A 21,382-nucleotide genomic window follows, 5' to 3' on the forward strand; every position below is an offset into this window, starting at 1 on the left:
GGCCGCCCCCCTGCGAGGAGGGCTCGTCTCGCGCCTGCGCAGAAGGGACTGGAGGCGGGAGCGTGCGGCTGACTGACAGCCCACGCCGCGGCGCCAGGAAAAGACCCGGCTGCTCGCGGGCGGCGCAGTAGCTGCAGCCGCGGAGTCCGACGGCACCGGTTCGCTGTCCGGTCCGCCCGCGGTGAGAGGGGCGGTGGGGCGGCCTCGGGCTGGCCTGACAGGCTCGTGAGAGGAACGATGACTCGGGAGGGATGACGGAGACCCGGGGCGGGGGTCTGCGAGGGGTGACAGCTGGGAGCGCCGTAGGGCGGGGGGCCCGGGGAGGGAGGAGGGGTTCGCCGGGCGTCGGGGGCGGGGCCTCGCGGGCCCGGGGCTCGGATCGGGGGTCTCCGCTGGCTCCTCGCCTGCTGGGACGCAAAGGGAAGAGGGTAAGGGGGCCGGGAGCCCACGGGCGGAGAGGCAGTGCAGACGTCTGGGAATGAGTGCAGCCCGGGCCGCCGCCTGGAGGAGGCGCCCCCAGCCCCGGGGCAGGTGGTGGCAGCAGGTGGCTTTGGGATGAAGCTGGTGTCCCAGCCTTGGGGAAAGAAGAAACCCCGGACTCCTGCAAGGGCAAGCTGGGGAGAGGGTGCAGGGACCCAGGGGAGAGAAACATTGGGGAGTCGTGCGTGTGTGCGGGGTGTGAAGTTGCTGCCTCATTGCTCCCGGGGCTGGCGGGGGTGGGGGGGAGGTGACAGAAAGGGGCTTCCTGGCCCGGGTGACCTCCCCCGTCCATTCTGCCTCTTCCCTCTCCTCTTGATGGGCCGGTAAGCAAAGGGGAGGATAGCAGTGAAAATGTGGTTTTAGCAGTTCAGTGTAGGACAGCTGGCTGAGGTGGAATAGAGCCCGTTTCCAGGATCTTGGAAAGGACAGAATTGAGTGTTCTGGAGCTGGGTGCGTGCCCTCCCACCCTTCCCACCCCTGTCCTTGGTTTGTGCTTCCCTGGGTTGCAGGTTGATTAGACTTCGGAAGATGAAAAGGGGAAGAGGAGAAAAAGACTTCGCAGGGGCACTGGCCAGCTCCTCTTCCTCTCTAGGTAAGGGCCAGGCATGAGTCCCAGCCTGCAGATTGAGCAGGAACTCTCTGCTGAGCTGGCCCAGGTGAGGCGTCCCTGACGTGGAGGTAGTGTGGCTGTGGTGAGTCAGTGTTAGAGGCAGGCTGACAGCTGTCAGGGCCGAGGCTGCTTTAGCCAGGCTGCGACTTGATGTTGATGTTTCAGATTGATTTCCTTAAAAGCTACCCCCACCCTCAACCTAAAAGCCGGGCAGAGACATGCTTAACACTGTATGGTGCAAAGGAAGAAGGTTTGGATTATATCGCATTTGAGCGTTCCTTCCTGTCTCCCCCCAGTTCTCCTGGGAAGGGTATGTTCTCCATTGTTCAGTGTCTCTCTTTGGCTGTCATTTGTTTTTATTTCCACTTTGTTCAGAAATAGGACTGCTTATGCCTTTGAAGCACAGGACGAAAGGCTATTGAGATTGGTTTGCAATGAAAAAGTTGACTCATGAGATTTTCTTTTTCCACTAAAGAGATGAAGATGGCGTGGGACTGACATGTAGGCAGCCTTAGCGATCAGATCATCACTAGCCTCTGTTACATTCTGACGTTTCTGGCTCTGTTTGCCTTTTGTATGGGACGTGTCAGTTAGTGTGAAGGTTGGTTTGCATTATTTGAGATGTAACAGCCAAAGGCAGTGAGAAGCCACTCAGTGACTGAGTAAATCACAAGCCTTAAATCGTTTGCTGCAGAACCTCAGTAAGTGGAGGATCTCCGCAGATATTAGACGTGGGTCTCCTTTCATGATAATAACTTCTTCTTCAAAAGTGAATTGCTTTATAATAGCCCCAGTGGCTCTGAGGAGCATGTTTTAGGACAGTCTCCAGGAAAGGTTTGGGGTGGGATGAGTCATGCTGTGTGCCTCTCTCTCCTCCCACCTCCTCTCTCCTTTCTCTCCTAAAGCAAAAGTAATCAGGTTAAAAGAAACACCAAAAACAGCCTGGGGCAATTCTTTTAAAAAAAAGTCATGAGAAGGCAGCCAACATCAGGAGAGACACGGAAAGGCGGGAGTAAAAGCTCTATTGCCCATAATCACCCCCACTTTCATACCTCACAGGGGCTTTCCATCGCAGACTCTTGGTTGATCTTCATCATAAGCTTGGCAATGATGGGTGTGTTATCGTTCCCGTGTTACAGATGAGGAAACTGAGGCTGAGTGAAATGGGGTCGCTTAGCTACTGGAGCACAGTGAAGTGTTTAACACGGCCGGCTGACACTGGATATAGCAGCCCTTGCCACTCTGCGGAATGGAAAGTGGGGTGGGTCCAGGTAGATCGCGCCTCACACCAGGGGTCCCGGGGCTTTCCTAGAGGCTTGCAAAACATCCTTCTCTTCCACCACCTGCCCGGCTTACGGAGTCGGCTGCGTCACTCCAGCCCCTGCCCTGAGCTTGAGGTCCTCTGCACGGACTCAGATTTATTTAGAGGTCCTTGAGAAATCTAGTAGGAAGTGTAATTGCTAAGAGTGTCTTTTGCTTAAGTGCTCTGTGTTTCCAAATAGCCTAGGTGTCTTCAGCTGTGTGAGGCAAGAGAGCGTGGCCATTCTCGTGAAGCCTGCTACAATCATTTTTCTTGTCCTCCACCCGAAAGAGAAATGCAGTGGTTGTGAAACCAAGCGAGCTGACCCAGTAGCTTTGTTTATTCTAAACCATTTTTTCTATGTGGCATTGTATGGGTCATGGTGACACTTAAAAATAAGACATAGAGCCAGTGCGGTGGCTCTCACCTACCTGTAATCCCAGCAGTTTGGGAGGCTGAGGCAGGTGGATTACCTGAGGTCAGGAGTTTGAGACCAGCTTGGGCAACATGGTGAAACCCTGTCTCTACTAAAAATATAAAAATTAGTTGGGCATGGTGGCGCACATCTGTAATCCCAGCTACATGGGAGGCTGAGGCAGGAGAATCACTTGAACTCCGGAGGCAGAGTTGCAGTGAGCCAAGACCACATCACTGTACTCCAGCCTGGGTGACAAAGACTCCCCTCTCAAAAAAAAAAAAAAAAAAAGCATAGCTGTTCTCATGAGGAAAGGACAAGTTTTAATCCCACTTTCTAAAAATCAGAGCATCAAAAACAGAGCTTCAGGGGAAGGTTGGCTGATAGATGTTTTGGCACATTAGTGGTAGGAAATAGTGGGAAGCCGTGGTAATCCCGGCACAGGAACCAGACGTGTAGGCCTGGATGAAACAGGTGATAGTTCCCGGCTACTCCACGCTTAGAATGTTGTGTTCTTTTCTGAACATCACATGTCATGAAGGGTGTAGAAAAAAAATAAGCATATTCATTGGAAACCGCTACAGTGCTGAATGAAGTAGATGTAGGAAGCCTGGAGAAGCTTAGGAACTGTGACTTATTAAGCTCATTCTGTAGAGTCCCAAGGTTCCAGGAACCAAAGGACAAAAGTAATAGAAAGACTTGGCCTTGGTCGGGCGTGGTGGCTGTACCTGGAATACCAGCACTCTCTGGGGACCCAGGAGGGCGGATTGCTTGAGCTCAGGAGTTCAAGACCAACCTGGGCAACGTGGGAAAACCCCGTCTCTGCCAAAAATAAGACAAAAATTAGCCAGGCATGGTGGTGCAAACCTGTAATGCCAACTACTAGGGAGGCTGAGCTGGGAGGATCACTTGAGCCCTGGAGGTGGAGATTGCCATGAACTGAGATTATGCCACTGCACCCCAGACTTCAGTTTTAAGAACGTGATCATGCCCGAGTGATCGTTTAGAAACTCTGAGTTAAATCGTGTCTTTCCCCAGCAGCATCCCAGGATCTTGGTCAATCAGGCCAGCTGTGCAGGTGCTGACTGACCCTGCCTGTTTCTCCAGCCTCATTGACTGCCACTGTCATTCACGAAGCTTCCACCTTCTTCCTGGGCCTTGAGTGCCGAGATGACTGTGCCTCAGGGCCTTTGCACGGGCTGTTCCTCCCATTTCCATGGCCAGCTTCCTGCCGTTCAGGTCACTGCTGTAATATTATATCCTCAGTGAGACCTTCCCTAATAGTCAAAATAATTGTTCCTTTTTCTTCTGGTCCTGCCCACTCACTCTGTCATATTACAGTATTTTATTTTCTTCATAACAATATCAGAAATGACCTTGTTTATTGGAGAATGGTTTTACTAGAGACGGTCTAACCTAGCCTGGCTAGCAGACCACTGGGCAAGAGAATCCAGGCATTGGATAGACAGTAATGCCAGGTTTCATTCCTCTCAGGACTGCTCTAACCAAAAACCACAAACTGGCGGCTTAAAGCAACCAAAATTTATTCTCACAGTTCTGGAGACCAGAAGTCCAGAATTAAGGCGTTAACGGGATTGATTCCTTCTTGGGGACTCAGAGGGAGACTCTGTGCCTCGCTTTCAGCTTCTGCTGGTGGCCGGTGATCCGTGATATTCCCTCACTGGCAGCTGCGTCACCCCAGGCTCTGCCCCTGTGGTCACATGGCCTCCTTGTCCCTGTGTGTCTGTTTCCACTTCATGTCTTCTCCTGTAGGTCTGTGTCTCTTCTCCTCCAGTCAGATTGGACTTAGGGTCTACCCTACTCCATTATGACCTTCTCTTGTGTTCAGACAGAGTCTCTGTTGCCCAGGCTGGAATGCAGGGCGTGATCTCAGCTCACTGCAACTACCGCCTCCCAAGTTTAAGTGATTCTCTTGCCTCAGCCTCCCATGTAGCGGGAATTACAGGCACATACCACCATACCTGGCTAGTTTTTGCATTTTTGGTAGAGACGGGGTTTCGCCATGTTGTCCTGGCTGGTCTCGAACTCCTGACCTCAAGTGATCCTCCTGCCTCGGCCTCCCTAAGTGCTGGGATGACCTCCTGTTAACTAATTACATCCACAGAGACCCTATTTCCAGTGAAGTTCACAGGTTCCCTGGGTTAGGACCTCAACATATCTTTTGGTGCCTGGGGGGGTTGGGAGTATGCCTAAATTCAGTCTTTTGGGGTGGGGGGGGCACCTAAATTCAATCTATAATGCCTTGCAGCTTCAAGGTGCAGTGACGTTTTGAAGGGAAAAATTAGCAGGAGGTGCTGGGCTATTTTTAGGGATAATGACAGGGATGTGGATGTTTTCATGAAAAGTATTCATGATCCTTACGATTTGATTTTTCGAGGCAAATGCTGACTAGTGTACTTCACGGTGAAGAGGGCCAGCAAGCCAGCCACTTGCCCCAGGCCAGGCAGCTCCAGAGCAGTGACACTTCCTCACTTCTGATTGCAGAGCCCTCAGCTTCTTTACCCCTCCTGGCGGGGACGCCACAGCTGCTTCAGGTCAGGATGCAGGGTTTCCCTGATGCGCTCTGCAGGGGCCTGGAGAGATGATTTCTTTCCTTCGTGTTTTGCTGCACTGGTCCTTGTAGTGGAGGAACAGCTCATCGGCGTCCAGCGGTGAAATACATGGCGCGGCTGATAAGGTGGTATCCCGCTTAGGTGATGCTGCCTGGAGGCGGTGGCATCGATAGAGCCTCCTCCCGCCGATTGGAAGGGCTGTTTACTAAGGACGTCAGAGTGCCGGGCTTCTGCGGCTGAGGTGTTACCAAGGATGAGCCCTCAGGGAGTTCACAGAGCAACTGTCCCCTCTTTGGGCCGGGGGGTGGGGGAGGGGAGGGGCAGGGGTGGATAGGGCAGGACAGGTGCCAGCTGACTTCTCTGGTGACTGGCACCTGCACCTAGAGATGCCTCACTTCCTGAGTCTGTCACCCAGATACCCAATATGCCCCCGTCTTTATTTTTGTTTTTGACTAATATATGCAGATGGTACCAAATTCAAATGATACAGAAAGAGGTCGAGTGAAAAGTAATTTGTCCCTCCCCGTACCCCCCAGCTTCCCAGTTCCTCTCCCCATTGGCATTACTGTCTGTTTCTTCTGTCCCCCTCCGGAGATCTGATGTCCTTTTAATGTCCCTGATTATCACCTGCCTCACCCCGTGGCCAGTGCTCCCCGTCCCTCCCCTCAGTCCTTCCTTCCTCCAGCCTCGCTACAACTCCTGACTTTTGTTGACAGATGACTTGTTTCCCCATGTTAAAAGCTGATGAGGCCAAGTGTGGTAGCTGATGCCTGTAATCCCAGCACTTTGGGAGGCAGACGCAGGTGGATCACTGGAGGCCAGGAGTTTGAGACCAGCCTGGCCAACATGGTGGAGCCCTCTCTGTACTAAAAGTACAAAAATTAGCCAGCCATGGTTTTGGTTGCCTGTAAGCCCAGGTACTCAGGAGGCTGAAGCAGGAGAATCGCGTGAACCTGGGAGGCGGAGGTTACAGTGAGCCAAGATTGCGCCATTGCACTCCAGCCTGGGCAACAAGACCAAAACTCTATGTCAAAAAAAGAAGGAAAGGAAAGAGTTGATGACTGTACTCCTGCCAAAGAGTTTATCTGGGAAAGGAAGGTGCTTAGCAGAAGTGAGTCTGTAGAGGTAAATGTGGGGCAAGAGTGTAGGGAAAGTGCTTTTATTTCTGGGGTGGTTTTCATAGTCTTGTGCCTTAGACTTCACTAGGCAGGGCTCACCCTGTCCAGGGCAAGTACAGAGGGCTCATGGGAAGGAAGGTGATGGGGGCAATTTATTTTATGTGGCTGAGGTATAAAAATAGTGTGGTTGTTATTATGCCTCATACTTATAGGGTTTCCTCTGTCCACACCCAGCTATGTGCCCAGTGCCTTATTGGCCTGTCACTTTAGCCCTCACAAAAACAATATAAAATAGCCACAGTTACTGTTTCCATCTCACAGATGAGAAAACTGAGGCATGGAAAGGCAGAGTAACGTGCCTCCATCACACAATGTGTGAGGGCAGCGCAGGGGTCAGGGTAGCCTGCCTCTGGGCCTGGGTTCTCCGCCTCTCCCGTGAGCTGCCTCCCCTGGCAGAGTGCGGGTCACCTTTGAGACCCCCCATCAGTGCTCACTGGAGACATGTGCTGTGCAGGGCGCGGGGCCCCTGAGCCCTGCCCCGCACCATGCGCTTGCCTCTGCCCCTTCCACAGGCCGGGCGGTCGGCTCCCCTGCCTCCACTCGGCCCTCTGACTTCCACCTGGCTCGTAAAGCCCCAGGCACCAGGACATCTTCCCGAGACCCCAGTTCCCTGAGTGTGGCCACGGCAGTGCTGGATCTGTTCCCCGTCCCGTGGCAGGTGCCTGTCTCTTGCCCTCTTCACCACCCATTCCTCCCTAAGCAGGTCAGGAGCGGTTCTGCAAGTCCTGCGCTGTCCTGCTGGTTCTTCTGTTCCCCAGGCCTCGCCCAGTGCCCAGCGTGGAGCAGGCAATGAAGAAACACTGGGGGCACAGACAGCTCGTGGCTTAGGGAGCCCTGGTCTCCAGCGGACTCTGTGGGGACCCTCCTCTCCCAGGCTGTGAAAGGAAGGCTTTGACCTCAAGTCTTCTAGCTTCAGAATCTCCCTCACTTATCTTACACTGTTTGTTTTGTTTTTTTGTTTGTTTATTTGTTTGTAGAGATGAGATCTTCCTCAGTCATCCAGGCTGGAGTGCAGTGGTGCAATCACGGCTCACTGCAGCTTTGACCTCCCTGGCTCAAGCGGTCCTCCCTGCTCAGCCTGCCAAGTAGCTGGGACTACAGGTGTGCGCCACTGTCCCCGAATAATTTATTTTTATTTTTTATTTTTAGTAGAAATGAGATCTTGCTATGTTGCCAGGCTGGTCTTAGACTCCCAGGCTCAAGCAGTCCTCCTGCCTTGGCCTCCCAAAGTGCTGGGATTGCAGGCGTGAGCCACCACACCTGGCCTGCTTAGAGTGTTTAAACAGCCTTCTTTCTTCCTTTCTTTGTTTCTTTAACAGCTTATTGATTATGTTTTAGATGTCATAACATTCTTCTATTTCAATTGTACAATTCAGTGATTCTTAGTCACTTGACTGGTGCAACTTTCATCATCATCTAATTTCACAGCGTTTCCATCACCCCATAAACAAAGCCCCTTTCCGTTAGCAGTCTCTGCCCCCGCCTCCCGTGCCTGGCCCCTGACAACAACAAATCCGGTTTTTGTCTCTGGAATCGCCCGTTCTGGACATTGCATAAGCGTGATCCAGTATGTGGCCTTGTAATCGGTTCGTTTTTAGTTCATCGCTGTTGCAGCATGTGTCTGCGCTCCGTTCCTTTTTACTGTAGATGTTCGTGGTGATTGTCTAGTACTCGGAAGGAGACCCCATGCCTTCTGGCCCTCTGCAGTCTACTCCATCTGCCCTCTTGCAGATGGCATCTTTGTGCTTGGGGTGGGTGAGCGGGACGATAGCGCTGCTCGGTGTGCTTACTTATTGTGCCCTAGACCTTGCTTGACTTCTGCGGTGTTCCGGTGCTGTCCTCTTTCTGTTCCGGGATCCAGTCCAGGGCACCACATTGTATGTGGTCACATCTGCCTGGCGCCCCTGCCCTGGGACAGCTGTCACCACCCTCGTTTCACACATGGTGTGATGGTCTTTGTGTAACACGGGATCTCATAACTCCTGAAAGGAAAGTGTAGTAGCGGCCGCCTGTGTGTGAGGTCTACCGTGCACAGTACAGGAAGACCCTTTACTTGAGAAAATCCTGCTTTCATTCCTGCAGGGGTTCTGGCGTTATTCCAGAACTGTTCTCCTACCTCTAAATATCAGGAATGCATGGCCAGGCCCCATTGCACGGCAGGAACACTTTCTAGCCAAGGCTGATGGGAATGGTAAATTAGAAGAAAGAAAGGAGAGAGAAGGGGTGAATCCATGTAGGAAAGCAAGCACCTGGCAGACCGTCTTCTTCAGTGACATCCTTTTCCCTGCCAGGTGTGTTCTGAGACATTGTCCTGGCCTTTACATCACAGCCAGGCATGACTCACAAGCAGATGACTCACAGCGGCGAAAGTGACCGGTTTGCTAGCGGAAAATGCGAATCTGGGAGCAGTGGAACAAATGGAAAATGCCAGAGTCAGTGCGTGCGGACGGCTGCTGTGACGCTGGCATCCTCGAGTCAGGGGATGCCGGGTGAACCTAGGAAGCTGGGACACAAAACGGGACCCAGAAAGGAGGGCGGAAGCCTCCTGAAGGAAGAGAACCACGTTTTAAGTGAGGAGGAAGTATCAAGAGGGAGACAAAAGAATTCAATGAGACTAACGTCAGTGTCAAACCTAAGACTCCCTCCCCCTAATTTTTAAAAAACTTAATTTGCAGTGGTTGGAGGGAAATAGAAAACCAGTTAATAGAGTGAAACTAGTGTCATGCTTGCTCTACTCAGTGAGAGGCAGATGACGTTGGACTTCATTACACACAACAGCAGCACTCCTGGAATCCCAAGGCCCAGTTTGCATAATAAAAAACCGTTTATTAGTCTGCTCTTGTAGAAGGAAGCGGTATTTTACATAATGAGAAATGTGATGGAAGTAGGATTAGCTCAGTCATCTGTGCCATGGGAAAGAAGTAGAGTCTCTGACATCATCTCTCCGTCATCCGGGGAACCTGCCAGGTGAGCTGGAGCGGCCCTGTGAGGCCACGCCTCCCACCTGTGGTCCCGTGTCTGTTCTTGCCAGCTTGCCAGCCCGCCCTCCACACACTGGCCAGACTGCAGCATCTTTCCAAAATCAGATTCAGGTCATTCCCTGGGTTCCAACTCTCTAGTTGCTCCTGGGATGTGTTCCCATGTCTGTAACTTGGCCTGCAAGTCCCTGCTTTCATGGGCTGGTCCCTGTAGCTTCCCAGCCTCAGTTCCATCCACCCTGCCTCACTGTGGATAGAATGGGCCAGGTTCATTCCCTTGAAGAGCACTGACTTTGCCTCTTCCCTGCGCTGGGCCCCAAGGCCTCCGGATCATAATGACCTCCCTGCTTTTCAGGCTGAAGTTGCTCCTTGTTGCCAGCCACCTTCCCTAACCCAGTGCAATCCGGCAGAAATATAAGGTACTCCACGTGTGTGATTTTAAATCTAGCGGCCACGTTAGACAAGTAAAGGTATCTAGCAATAGAATCTACTTTCTAGTCGGACATGCACCACGGCTTCTACCTGTAATCCCAGCACTTTGGGAGGCTGAGGCGGGTGAATCACTTGAGGTCAAGAGTTCAAGACCAGCCTGACCAACTTGGCGAAACCCCATCTCTACTAAAAATACAAAGAATTACCTGTATGTGGTGGTGGGTGCCTGTAATCCCAGCCACTGAGGAGGCTGAGGCAGAAGAATCACTTGAACATGGTAGGTGGAGGCTGCAGTGAACCAAGATTGTGTCACACTGCACTCTAGCCAGGGCAGCAGAGCCAGACTCAGTCTCAAAAATAAAAAGAATCTATTTGTTAGTAGATTCTATTTAACCTAATGTATCTAAAACATTATTTCTACATGTAATCCATATAAAAATTATTACTGAGATAGTTTACGTAGTTTACATTCTCTTTTCTGTCCAAAGTCTGAAATCTGGTTGAACAAGCCACCCTTACGGGCTCACGGGCAACATGTGGCCAGCAGCTCCAACAGTGGTCAGCACAGCTCTGAGCTGTTAGTGACTCATTTTTTTCATAGCATGGATGATGGCTGTAATATCTTAGTTTGCTTTTTTGCTCTCTGACTAGAACATGAGCTCCCTGAGGGCAAGGCTTTTGTCTCTTTCACCCAGAGCAATGCCTGGTGCCCTATAGATGCTCGATAATACTTGTTGAGTGATTGAATGGATGGATGGCCAAACACAAACTCTCGGTTCTCTGGCTGCATTAGAGGCCACTGAGTAGTCAGTGCCATTGGGAGCCTTTTAGCCAGGGCCATTTAATGTCACAAGATTCCTTGTAACCTAAAACACTGTTTTATATGGGGACTTGTGGGTCATCAAAGGTCCCTGTGATTACTCTTTTTTATTTTTTTGAGACAGGGTCTCATTCTGTCGCCCAGGCTGGAGTGCAGTTGCACGATCAGGGCTCATTGCAGCCTCAACCTCCTGGGATCAAGTGATCCTCCTGCCCCAACCTCCTCCTACCCCAGCCTCCTGGGACCGTGTGTGCGCCAACACGCCCAGCTAATTTTGTTTTTTGTAGAAATGGGGTTTCACTAGCAATGGGGTTACCCATGCTGGGCTTGAATTCCTAGGCTCAAGTGATACTCCCACCTCAGCTTCCTGAGTAGCTGGGACTACAGATGTGCGCCACCATGCCTGGCTAATTTTTGTATTTTTTGTAGCAGTGGGGTTTCACCACATTGGCCAGACTGGTCTCGAACTCCTGACCTCAAGTGATCCCCCTAGCCTCCCAAAGGCATAATTAATCTTTATTGGTTTTTGTTTTTGTTTTTTTTTTTGCAGGGGGTGATGGTGATATGAAAGAGAGAAGTGTGTTCTTTTGTTTGTTTGTTTTGGAAATAAATCTCTCTCTGTTGCCCAGGCTGGAGTGCAGTGGCACAATCTTGGCTCACTGCAACCTCTGCCTCCCAAGTTCAAGCCATTTGCCTGTCTTGGCCTCCTGCGTAGCTGGGATTACAGGCATGTGCCACCACACCTGGCTAATTTTTTTTATTTTTAGTAGAGTCGGGGTTTCACCATGTTGTCCAGGTTAGTCTTGAACTCCTGACCTCAGGTCATCCACCCACCTCTTCCTCCCAAAGTGGTGGGATTACAGGCGTGAGCCATTGCACCCAGCCAGAGAAGGGTTTTCAACAAGAAGCAAGTCCAGAGATTGAGATTATCTGGAGCGGTTGATTGGTGTTAATGTAGATCAGGATTTTTCAACTGGAGACATTTGCGGTTGTGACAACTCGGGGGTGCTTCTGGCATCTAGTGGGTGGAGGCCAGGACAGTCGCAAGCATCCTATAGTGCCAGGGCAGCCCCCACCACAAGGAATTACCCAGTCCAAATGTTAACAGTGCCATTGTCAGGAAACTCCACTATTGGCTGGGTGCGCCTGTAATCCCAGCTACTCAGAAGGCTGAGGTGGGAAGATCACTTGAACCTGGGAGGTGGAGGTTGCAGTGAGCTGTGATTGCACCGTTGTACTCCAGCCTGGGTGACAGAGCAAGACTCTGTCTCAAAAAAAAAGGAAAAAAAGAAAAAGAAACCCCACCGTCAATGATAGCAGCTCCACATTTGTTGCTGTCTTGGAATTGCCTCTGGGAACGTCAGGAAGGTTTTTAGTCTTGACAGGTTTCCATCTTTTCACATTCTTCTCTCCGTTCAGGTTAAACCCTTCCCAGCCTATCATTGCTTTTCCTAAAAGCAGGGACCAAATGGGAGCCGCCTGCAGCCAAAGCATTTGAGATGAAAGAAAATTGGCTCTGCTTTTAAACTGCAGATGAGAATTTTGCAGAGAAGCCATCTAGAAAAGCGTGTGCCTTGAGAACTGTGGATCAGTACACTTAAAGCAGCCCTTGAACCTGTCTAGATACCCTTGGAGCAAAACGGCCGCAGAAACCTCTTTCTTTTCACTCACATGCAAGTAAACATCTGCCAACTCCACCGTTTCCAGGCTCCTCAGAAATGCATTTGCATATTGCAAAGCAGGACTGGAGTGCAGAATGTGATGTATTTTAATTCTTGTTATATATTAAGGTCCCCTAAATAAGAACTCAGCTCCCATTTTATTATGGGTAGAAAAGTGGTTGATTATATATGTTTCAGTTTTACGGTTTGGGGGAATACTTCCAAATATAAACTGAAGTTGTGCTAGACTAGGCAGTACTTTTTTAAACCTTCCTAAGTCTCCAACTAGGTCGGAATAAGTCTGAATTAGCTGTGTGGGGGGTGGCAAACCACCTCATGCCTGCCACTGGGCGCCAACTGTTTCCTCCGTCCGGAATATCTTCCGTTGTATGACTGGCAGGCTCAGGCTTCTACCAGATTGCACCCAAAGAACGCAGCCCTTTGAAACCGCCCCAGGCAGAGTGGAGTTCTACTTCTGGGCTCCCACTGGCACCTGCATCCTGGAGTCAGAGCACGTGGCTGTCATCTTTTCTGTATGCATCTCTCTGGATTGTGCTTGGGAAAGGAAGGGTCGTGTCCTGTTCATCTTTGTCTCCTAAGATTTTTCGTGGTTCTGGTACTTGATAGGGACTTAAAGGTAGTTGCCAAGTGAATAGCTTGAACTCAACAAAGTAACAACTTTTGTCTGTCTACGCGGGCGCTGCCTCCATCTGTGAGGCAAGAAGTGGCAGAGAGGCAGCAACTGTCCTCCTCAGCCTCAGGTGGTGAAATTCCTGGACTTGGCACTGATCAGGAGGTGCCAAGCCACCCGAAGGCAGGAGTGACGCTGGGTTCCCCTGTTGTCTGTGTTACCCAGCTGGTGACACAGTGGGCAGGAAGTGGGGGTTCGGGCCCATGGGAGGAAACCATCAAATGAATTTGGAGATGCAGCTTCGCCTTGTCACTTCACCCTCTGGGCTTCAGTGTCCTGCTCTTGAAACGATTCTCAGGAATCCCCTTCACTGCCCACTCCTGTCCCTTCCTCATCTATCTGCCAAGCTCCTACCCATTTGCCAGAAGTCCAAAGTCTCATGTAACTCTAACATCTTGGGATTTTATTTGAGTAACACAAAGTCTATACTTCCTTAGTACATAGCTATTTTGTTCCCACTTCTTTGCAAACATCCTTTATTCTTTTATAATAACAATTCTCTTTAATAACATTCATCTTTTTTCTTTTCTTTTCTTTCTTTTTTTTTTTTTTGAGACGGAGTTTCGCTCTTGTTACCCAGGCTGGAGTGCAATGGCGCGATCTCGGCTCACTGCAACCTCCACTTCCTGGGTTCAGGCAATTCTCCTGCCTCAGCCTCCTGAGTAGCTGGGATTACAGGCACGCGCCACCACGCCCAGCTAATTTTTTGTATTTTTAGTAGAGATGGGGTTTCACCATGTTGACCAGGATGGTCTCGATCTCTTGACCTCGTGATCCACCCGCCTCGGCCTCCCAAAGTGCTGGCATTACAGGCGTGAGCCACCGCGCCCGGCCATCTTTTTTCTTTTGGCTGCGAGTAACTTCTGTGAAAGCCCAGCATTTGTGGATGGAAAGTGCTAAGCCCTCCTTGTTTGTCAGCCTCTACTAACGTGGGAAATAGAGAAGTTCAGATCCTTTGGGTGGAATGTCAATTGCTGATCACATACGGCCTGTGTGTCTCCCAGATGGGGAGACCAATAGGTTGAGTCTTTTCCCATGGCTCTTGGTAGAGAGAGTATTAGTCCACCCCGGTGTACTACAGCTGTTTGAAGGGTCCTTATCCATCTACCAAATGAGCAAACAGGGCCAGAGTCCTTGTCTATACCCGCAATATTGCACAATATTGCAAGGCTGTGGACTCCAGCTCTGCGTTGGTTTATCTAGACATGTCCATCTTGGCTCTGTGGCCTTAGGCAACTGTTTAACCCTTTTAAGCCTTGAAGTTTCTTCCTCCATAAAGTGGGGATAATAGTCTTAGCTCATATGTTACTGGAGAATTCAATCAGATAATTAGTGCCTGGTGTGTAGGGAATATACAATAAATATGAGTTGTAGTTATTATCTAATTATTAAAAAGTAGTAAATAATGGTAATGCTGAGTGTTATAGAAAAGAACAGTCCAGACCAGTGTGGCTTCCTACCAGCACTGCCATGCGCAGAGGTAGCAGCAGAAAGTAGTCAGCTTTGCCTTTCTGTAGGGCATTTGTGCCAGGCCTCAGCATGGCACTTGGAGACAGGCAGCCTTCTGAGATTCCCTGAGAGGGAGAAGCAGAGACTTTTGCAATGTCTGGAAGTGCCATCCTCTTATTCAAATATAAGTTTCTAAGGAAAAAAATATTTTAGAAACTGTGACTGTATGTAACTTCTATAATGGGTGGGATAGACGTCTTTCTTTAACAACTATGAGGTTTATAAACAAGTGGTGTGAAAGAGAATTTTTATTTATTTTTATTTTTTTTGAGATGGAATCCCGCTGCGTCACCCAAGCTGGAGTGCAGTGGCGCGATCTCAGCTCACTATAACCTCCGCCTCCCAGGTTCAAGCAATTCTCCTGCCTCAGCCTCCTGAGTAGCTGGGATTACATGCATGAACCCCCACATCTGGCTAATCTTTGTGTTTTTAGTAGAGACGGGGTTTCACCATGTCGGTCAGGCTGGTCTTATACTCCTGACCTCATGATCAGCCTGCTTTGGCCTTCCAAAGTGCTGGGATTACAGGCATGAGCCAGCTCGAGTGAGCCACCATGCCTGGCCTCAAGAAAGGCATTTCAATCCATTAAACATCACTTCCTGGCCAGATGTGGTAGCTCACACCTGTAATCCCAGCACTTTGGGAGGCTGAAGTGGGTGGATCACTTGAGGTCAGGAGTGAAAGACCAACCTGGCTAACATGGTGAAACCTCGTCTCTGCTAAAAATATAAAAAATTAGCCAGGCGTGGTGGCCACGATTGCACCATCGCACTCCAGCCTGGGCAACAAGAGCGATGAAACTCGATATCAAAAAAACAGAAATGCTTTACTTGAACCTTCTTGCCTCTAGACTGACGTGAACGTTTTCCGTCTTTGTTTACTAGAAACCTCAGTAGGACAGAAAGAAGGAAGCCTGTGTATCTTTCCATTTGTGCTCACTCATTAAGTTCCCTGTGACTTGGGCCCTTGTGCCGTCAGCAGTGAAGACACCGGCTCAGTCACATCGGTTTGTTATGGAGAGGACGTGAACCAGTGGTGCTCGGTACGTGCACAGGGACCCTAGTCCCCAGGAAGGCAAAGCGAGTGTCCCCTTATCTAGGGCAGGCCACAGTGTTCAGCAAGGTGACTGAGAAATCAGTCCCCTCATAGCATCCCATGTTGGGGACATGTTGACATTGTTTCCTTTCTTGGGGCTCTGAGTGAGTTTCCTTCTGTCCTGACATTTCTGGAAACAGTCTCTGTCCTTCCACCACCACAAAATAATGCTTCTCTCTCTCTTTTTTTTTCTTTTTTTTAAATGAGATAGAGTCTCACTCTGTCACCCAGGCTGGAGTGCAGTGGCGCCATCTTGGCTCACTGCAACCTCTACCTCCTGGGTTCAAGCGATTCTCCTGCTTCAGCCTTCTGAGTAGCTGGGATTACAGGTGCGTGCCACCATGCCCAGCTAATTTTTTTATTTTTAGCAGAGACAGGGTTTCACCGTGTTGGCCAGGCTATTCTCGAATTCCTAACCTCAGGTGATCCACTTGCCTTGGCCTCCCAAAGTGCTGGGATTACAGGAGTGAACCATCGTGCCCAGCCCCAAGGACTAGGTTTTAAGAATGGGAAAGGGGCCGGGCGCGGTGGCTCAAGCCTGTAATCCCAGCACTTTGGGAGGCTGAGGCGAGTGGATCACGAGGTCAAGAGATCGAGACCATCCTGGTCAACATAGTGAAACCCCGTCTCTACTAAAAATACAAAAAACTAGCTGGGCGTGGTGGCACGTGCCTGTAATCCCAGCTACTTAGGAGGCTGAGGCAGGAGAATTGCCTGAACCCAGGAGGCGGAGGTTGCGGTGAGCCGAGATCGCGCCATTGCACTCCAGCCTGGGTAACGAGAGCGAAACTCCGTCTCAAAAAAAAAAAAAAAAAAGTAAAGAATGGGAAAGGGAATTCCTGGAATTGGGATCTGCTTTGAAGAGTCAGTGATCCTAAGTCGTTATCACTCAAGGGACCAGGTTCTGCCCTGTGTGTTGGCCACTGCTCCAGCGTGTGCAGGCTATGTGGACAAGTGCTGCCTTCAGCACCAGCGAGCACCTCACAGGGCTTTGTGGAGCTCTGAGTAGCCCACTTCCATCTGTCCGTCTGTCCGTCTGGCTTGGACTTTCTGTACTTATCCTAGACACATGGCTGTGCTGCTGCAGGGCCAGGCAGGTGACGGGAACTGATAACATGTATCTCAAAGGACAGCCACCCGAGGAAGGGTCCGTAGGAAATGTCGCAGGGGGTAGGTCGTGTCACAGCCCTGGAAACAAGCTGGGGCGTGGCCGTTGATCTTGCCTGTGTTCTTGCTTTCCACATTGAGGGGGTTGCTTCACCCCTTCCCTTGGTCTCTGGCTGTTTGAACTTTATATAGAGAGCTGAGGAGTCCATTGTGTGGGGCTATCTCTTGTGAGGTCTGTCTGTCCACGTGCCATGTCTCTTTCTGCTGTGCAGCTGCACCTTTTACACGTGGCCATTCTCTTAGCAGTTTCTTACCCTGTGCAGTTTAAAACAAACATCTTACCTGACCCAGAGTGCTTTCTACATGCCTGTGACTTGTTTCGCCTTACGACGATGGAAAAACTCAGGACTCTGGTACTGTGAACTCCCTAAATTCTTCCACCTTCCTCCTTCCCACGTGCCCTGCTGCTCAGCCCACCGCTGACAAACATCATCAGCCCAGTGGAAGCCCATCCGCTCTGCCTTCGTCAATTCTCTTCCCCCTCGGTTATTTTTCATGTTCCTCATTCTTGCAAGAAAGAATCCCTTTTGGCCAGGTGGAGTGGCTCATGCCTGTAATCATAGCACTTTGGGAGGCCAAGCTGAGAGGATCACCTGAGGTCGGGAGTTCAAGACCAGCCTGACCAACATGGAGAAACCCCATCTCTACTAAAAAGACAAAGTTGGCCAGATGTGGTGGTGTAATCCCAGCTACTCCGAGGCTGAGGCAGGAGAATCACCTGAACCCAGCAGGCAGAGGTTTTGGTGAGCTGAGATCGTACCATTGCGCTCCAGACTGGGCGACAAAAGCGAAACTCTGTTTCAAAAAAAAGAATCCCTTTCCTTCTGTAGATGGACAGCCTGTCTGTAGGCTGGTGCCGTCCTTTGAGGCCAGCTGATGGCACGCACCGAGAGGAAGCCTAGGTCTGGCCTGTGCTCGTCAGGAAGGCATGCAGCCCAGGCCTCTCTTCATGTTCACTGACTCTTTCTTCTGTCATCCTCATTCTGGGTTGAGCTATCTAGTGGGCGTTTACAGTTGCAGTTACTGTATGTTTAGTTTGAAGTTTTCCCTTTGGTTCCCTTTTATACCTTCCATTTCTTTCCCGACACTTTTGATCACTCTGTTAGGTTGGATAAGCTGTTGACCATCTTTTCCAGTGCATTTGAGGATATTCATCTTCTTTGTGTGCTGAGTGGTTCTGGATGGGTCCTGAACATTCTGAATATGACCTTAGGAAACTGGGGGTCTTGATTCAGTCCTCCAGAGAGTTGTTGGTACCGTGGTTTTAGCAGGCACTGCAGCAGCTTGGCTTCAGCTTCTCAGTCCCTACCGTTCTGCTGTGGGTGTTGGTGCCGTTTTCCAAGCCTGTGTCTGCCCTTCTGATCCGTCCGCTGTGTAGCACTCCATGGCCTGTCTGGGCCCTGGACATTCCGCACTCAGGGTCTGTACTTGAAGGCTCTGTTTACTTCTGCCTCGCTCAGGGTTGAGCCCGGGAGCTCATAACAACTTTACTGGGTTGTTTTCCCACGCTCCTCCCTCTCTGCAGTCTCCCTAGTACTTTGGGGCCTCCCATCTTCACCCCTGCAGCCAGGAGGCAGGGCTGTAGTTACCAGCTCCGCCGTGCTTGCCGTGACACAGCTTACACTTGTGGCCAAGGAAAAAGGGGACACAGAGACAAAAAGCCAGCAGGTTTTTCACCTTCTTCAGACCGCAGCTCCTCCAGCTGGAAAGGAAGGGTCCCTCTCAGAGCTTCTGACACCTGCAGGCTCACCACTGCCGGCACCGTCACTGTCCTACCTCTGCTGCCGTGGAATTGCCTGGGGACCAGGGCACCAGAGAGACAGGGAGAAAGGAAAACCCCAACGATCTGGCCCACGGTCTCAGAACCAAGTGACCCCTCTCCTGTTTCTAGAGGCTTCTCCTGGAGCCCCCGGGCACACACATGCTCACTTCTGGGCATTGGGTTGCATTCTGTGCATGCAGGGGATACCAGGGTCAGGGACAAGGCAAACTCACCACAGCCTTGATGGCAGTTCAAATTCTGGTCGTCAGCCCCCTTCTACCTGCTACTGGTGGATTCTCGGAGGTCTCAGTAGCTACTCTTGTGTGTCTTTGTCTAGCCTTTTGGCCGCATTCAGTGGGCAGGGTGGGGTCTGGGGGCGGCGCTTATTCCCTGTGGAGTGACCATAAGGAAACCAGAACCTGGTCATTCACCCTCTGTTTTCTTCCTGACTTCTTCATTTCTTTCTTTAATCCAGATTTTATTAAACAAACAAATGAGGAAGTCAGGAATAAAATAGAGGGTGACGATTAGGTGAGAGGGAGCGGAAGCGCCTGATATGCCGGACTACGTGGGCTTCGGGGCCATCCGCTAACTCCGGCACCCATCTTTCCTTGTGAGGTTTGCAGAGGGTGGAGGGAAGCCCTCCACACCCACCCCGCCTTCCAGGTTGAGATGAAGGCTTTGGCTGGCAGCTCAAGGGCCTGTCCTCTCTATGGGGAGTGTCAGAAAAGGTATGGATGGAGAAATGAAAGGGGTTTCTGAGAGTCAAGAGTCTTTTTGTTGTTGTTGTTGTTGTTGTTGTTTTCTGAAATGGAGTTTCACTCTTGTTGTCCAGGCTGGAGTGCAATGGTGTCATCTCCGTTCACTGCAACCTCTGCCTCTCAGGTGAAAGTGATTCTTCTGCCTCAGCCTCCCAAGTAGCTGGGATTACAGGCATGCACCACCACACCCAGCTAATTTTGTATTTTTCGTAGAGACTGGATTTCACCATATTGACCAGGCTGGTCTCGAACTCCTGACCTCATGATCTGCCTGCCTCAGCCTCCCAAAGTGCTAGGATTGCAGGCGTGAGCCACTGCACCCAGCCCAAGAGTCTTTAATCCATGATATCAAGTGTCTGTATCCAGGTAGTCCCCCATGTGCAGAGCATCATGCTGCAGAACTGGATCTGGGCTTGATAAAGAATTCAGTGTCTCAAAGCAGATCTCTCTCCCTCTCCCCTCTTTTTCTCGAAAAGCAAAACTTTTATTGCAAGAATGATTCTTGCTTTGTTAAAAGACTTTCTCGAGCTGGATGCAGTGGCTCACGCCTGTAATCCCAGCACTTTGGGAGGCTGAGATCGGAGGGTTGCTTGAGCCCAGGAGTTCAAGGCTGCAATGAGCCAAGATTGTGCCACGGCACCCTAGCCTGGACAACACAGCGAGACTCTGTCTCTAAATCATAGTAATGGTGATAATAATACTAATCAAATATTGTTAAGCATGTTTCAACCAGATAAGGGAGGATTTCAGACCACAAATGACGTGTAGAAAACAGAACACAGTAACAATCTTCTGATTTCTCCGCATTGAGGGGCAGGCTTTGGGTTGACCATAGCCCATGGGGAGGTCGGTAGTGTTGGGGGAAATTAAGAAAGCCTCAGCAAAGGTGCAGGGTGTGTGTGAGCAGGAGAGAGAGAGAAAAGCGGCCTGAAGAGGGCAGATGTTTTGTCTTGAAGGAACCAGCGCTGAGTGCGTCGGTGAGGTTACTCCTGCACCGTGGCTGTGTCCTCTCTGCCTTTGTCCCCTGCAGAACTGCGTGGGCAGCTTTGAGCAGCTCCAGATTGCAGAGCGCCTTGGTCCCCAGCCAGAGATGGCAGGTGTCATGGGTAGGCGGGGACAGATTCTAGTGGCTCTTGAGCAGAGGGCTTACTGTGGCCCACCAGGCCATCCCTGGATCCAGGAGAATTTGCCCAGTCTTTCCTCCCACAGAGGCGCAGGTGTCCTTGGCATACAGCTCTTAGCTTTGGCCCTTCATGGGCCCAGTGGGAGCCAACCACCAAGCCCAAAGAGAATGGAGGTTGGTTCCCTTCTCCCCTCAGCTACCTTGGGTTTTGATACGGTTTGGATCTGCATCCCCCTCAAATCTCAAGTCAAATTGTAATCACCAGTGTTGAAGGTGGGAGGCGATTGGATCATGGGGGCAGATTTCTCATGAATGGTTTAGCACCATCCCCCTTGGCACTGTCCTGGAGATCGTGAGTTCTCGTGAGATCTGCCTGTTTAAAAGTGCGTGGCATCTCCCCTCATTCTCTCCCTTGCTCCAGCTCTTGCCGTGTAAGACCTGGCTGCTCCCTCTTTGCCTTCCACTGTGTTCATAAGTTTCTCTCCAGAAGCCAAGCAGATGCCAACATCGTGCTTCCTGCACAGCCTGTGGAGCCAATTAAAACCTTTTTCTTTATAAATTACCCAGTCTTGGGATTTCTTTATAGCAGTGCCAGAATGGCCTCATTTACATTCCTTTTTATATTTTTTTCTTGAGACGAAGTCTTGCTCAGGCTGGAGTGCAGTGGCATGATCTTGGCTCACTGCAGCCTGTGTCTCCTGGGTTCAAGTGATTTTCCTGCTTCAGCCTCCTGAGTAGCTGGGATTAAGGCGCCTGCTACCACGCCTGGCTAATTTTTTGTATTTTTAGTAGAGACGGGGTTTCACCATGTTGGCCAGGCTGGTCTT

The 21,382-nt window shown here is 50.6% G+C and overlaps 1 protein-coding gene across 2 annotated transcripts in view; it reads left to right on the forward strand.

Moving 5' to 3' along the window:
* Positions 1–69: 69 nt before the first annotated feature.
* KIAA0513 (KIAA0513 ortholog) overlaps positions 70–21,382 on the forward strand; it is a 63,181-nt gene continuing 41,868 nt past the window's right edge. For both annotated transcript variants that reach the window (XM_003922815.4, XM_003922814.4), the window contains exon 1: positions 70–181. The gene's annotated coding sequence lies outside the window, so the exon portion shown is untranslated. The remainder of the gene's footprint in view (positions 182–21,382) is intronic.

Source organism: Saimiri boliviensis, chromosome 1 (genome assembly GCF_048565385.1).
Source record: "Saimiri boliviensis isolate mSaiBol1 chromosome 1, mSaiBol1.pri, whole genome shotgun sequence".
NCBI lineage: Eukaryota > Metazoa > Chordata > Mammalia > Primates > Cebidae > Saimiri > Saimiri boliviensis.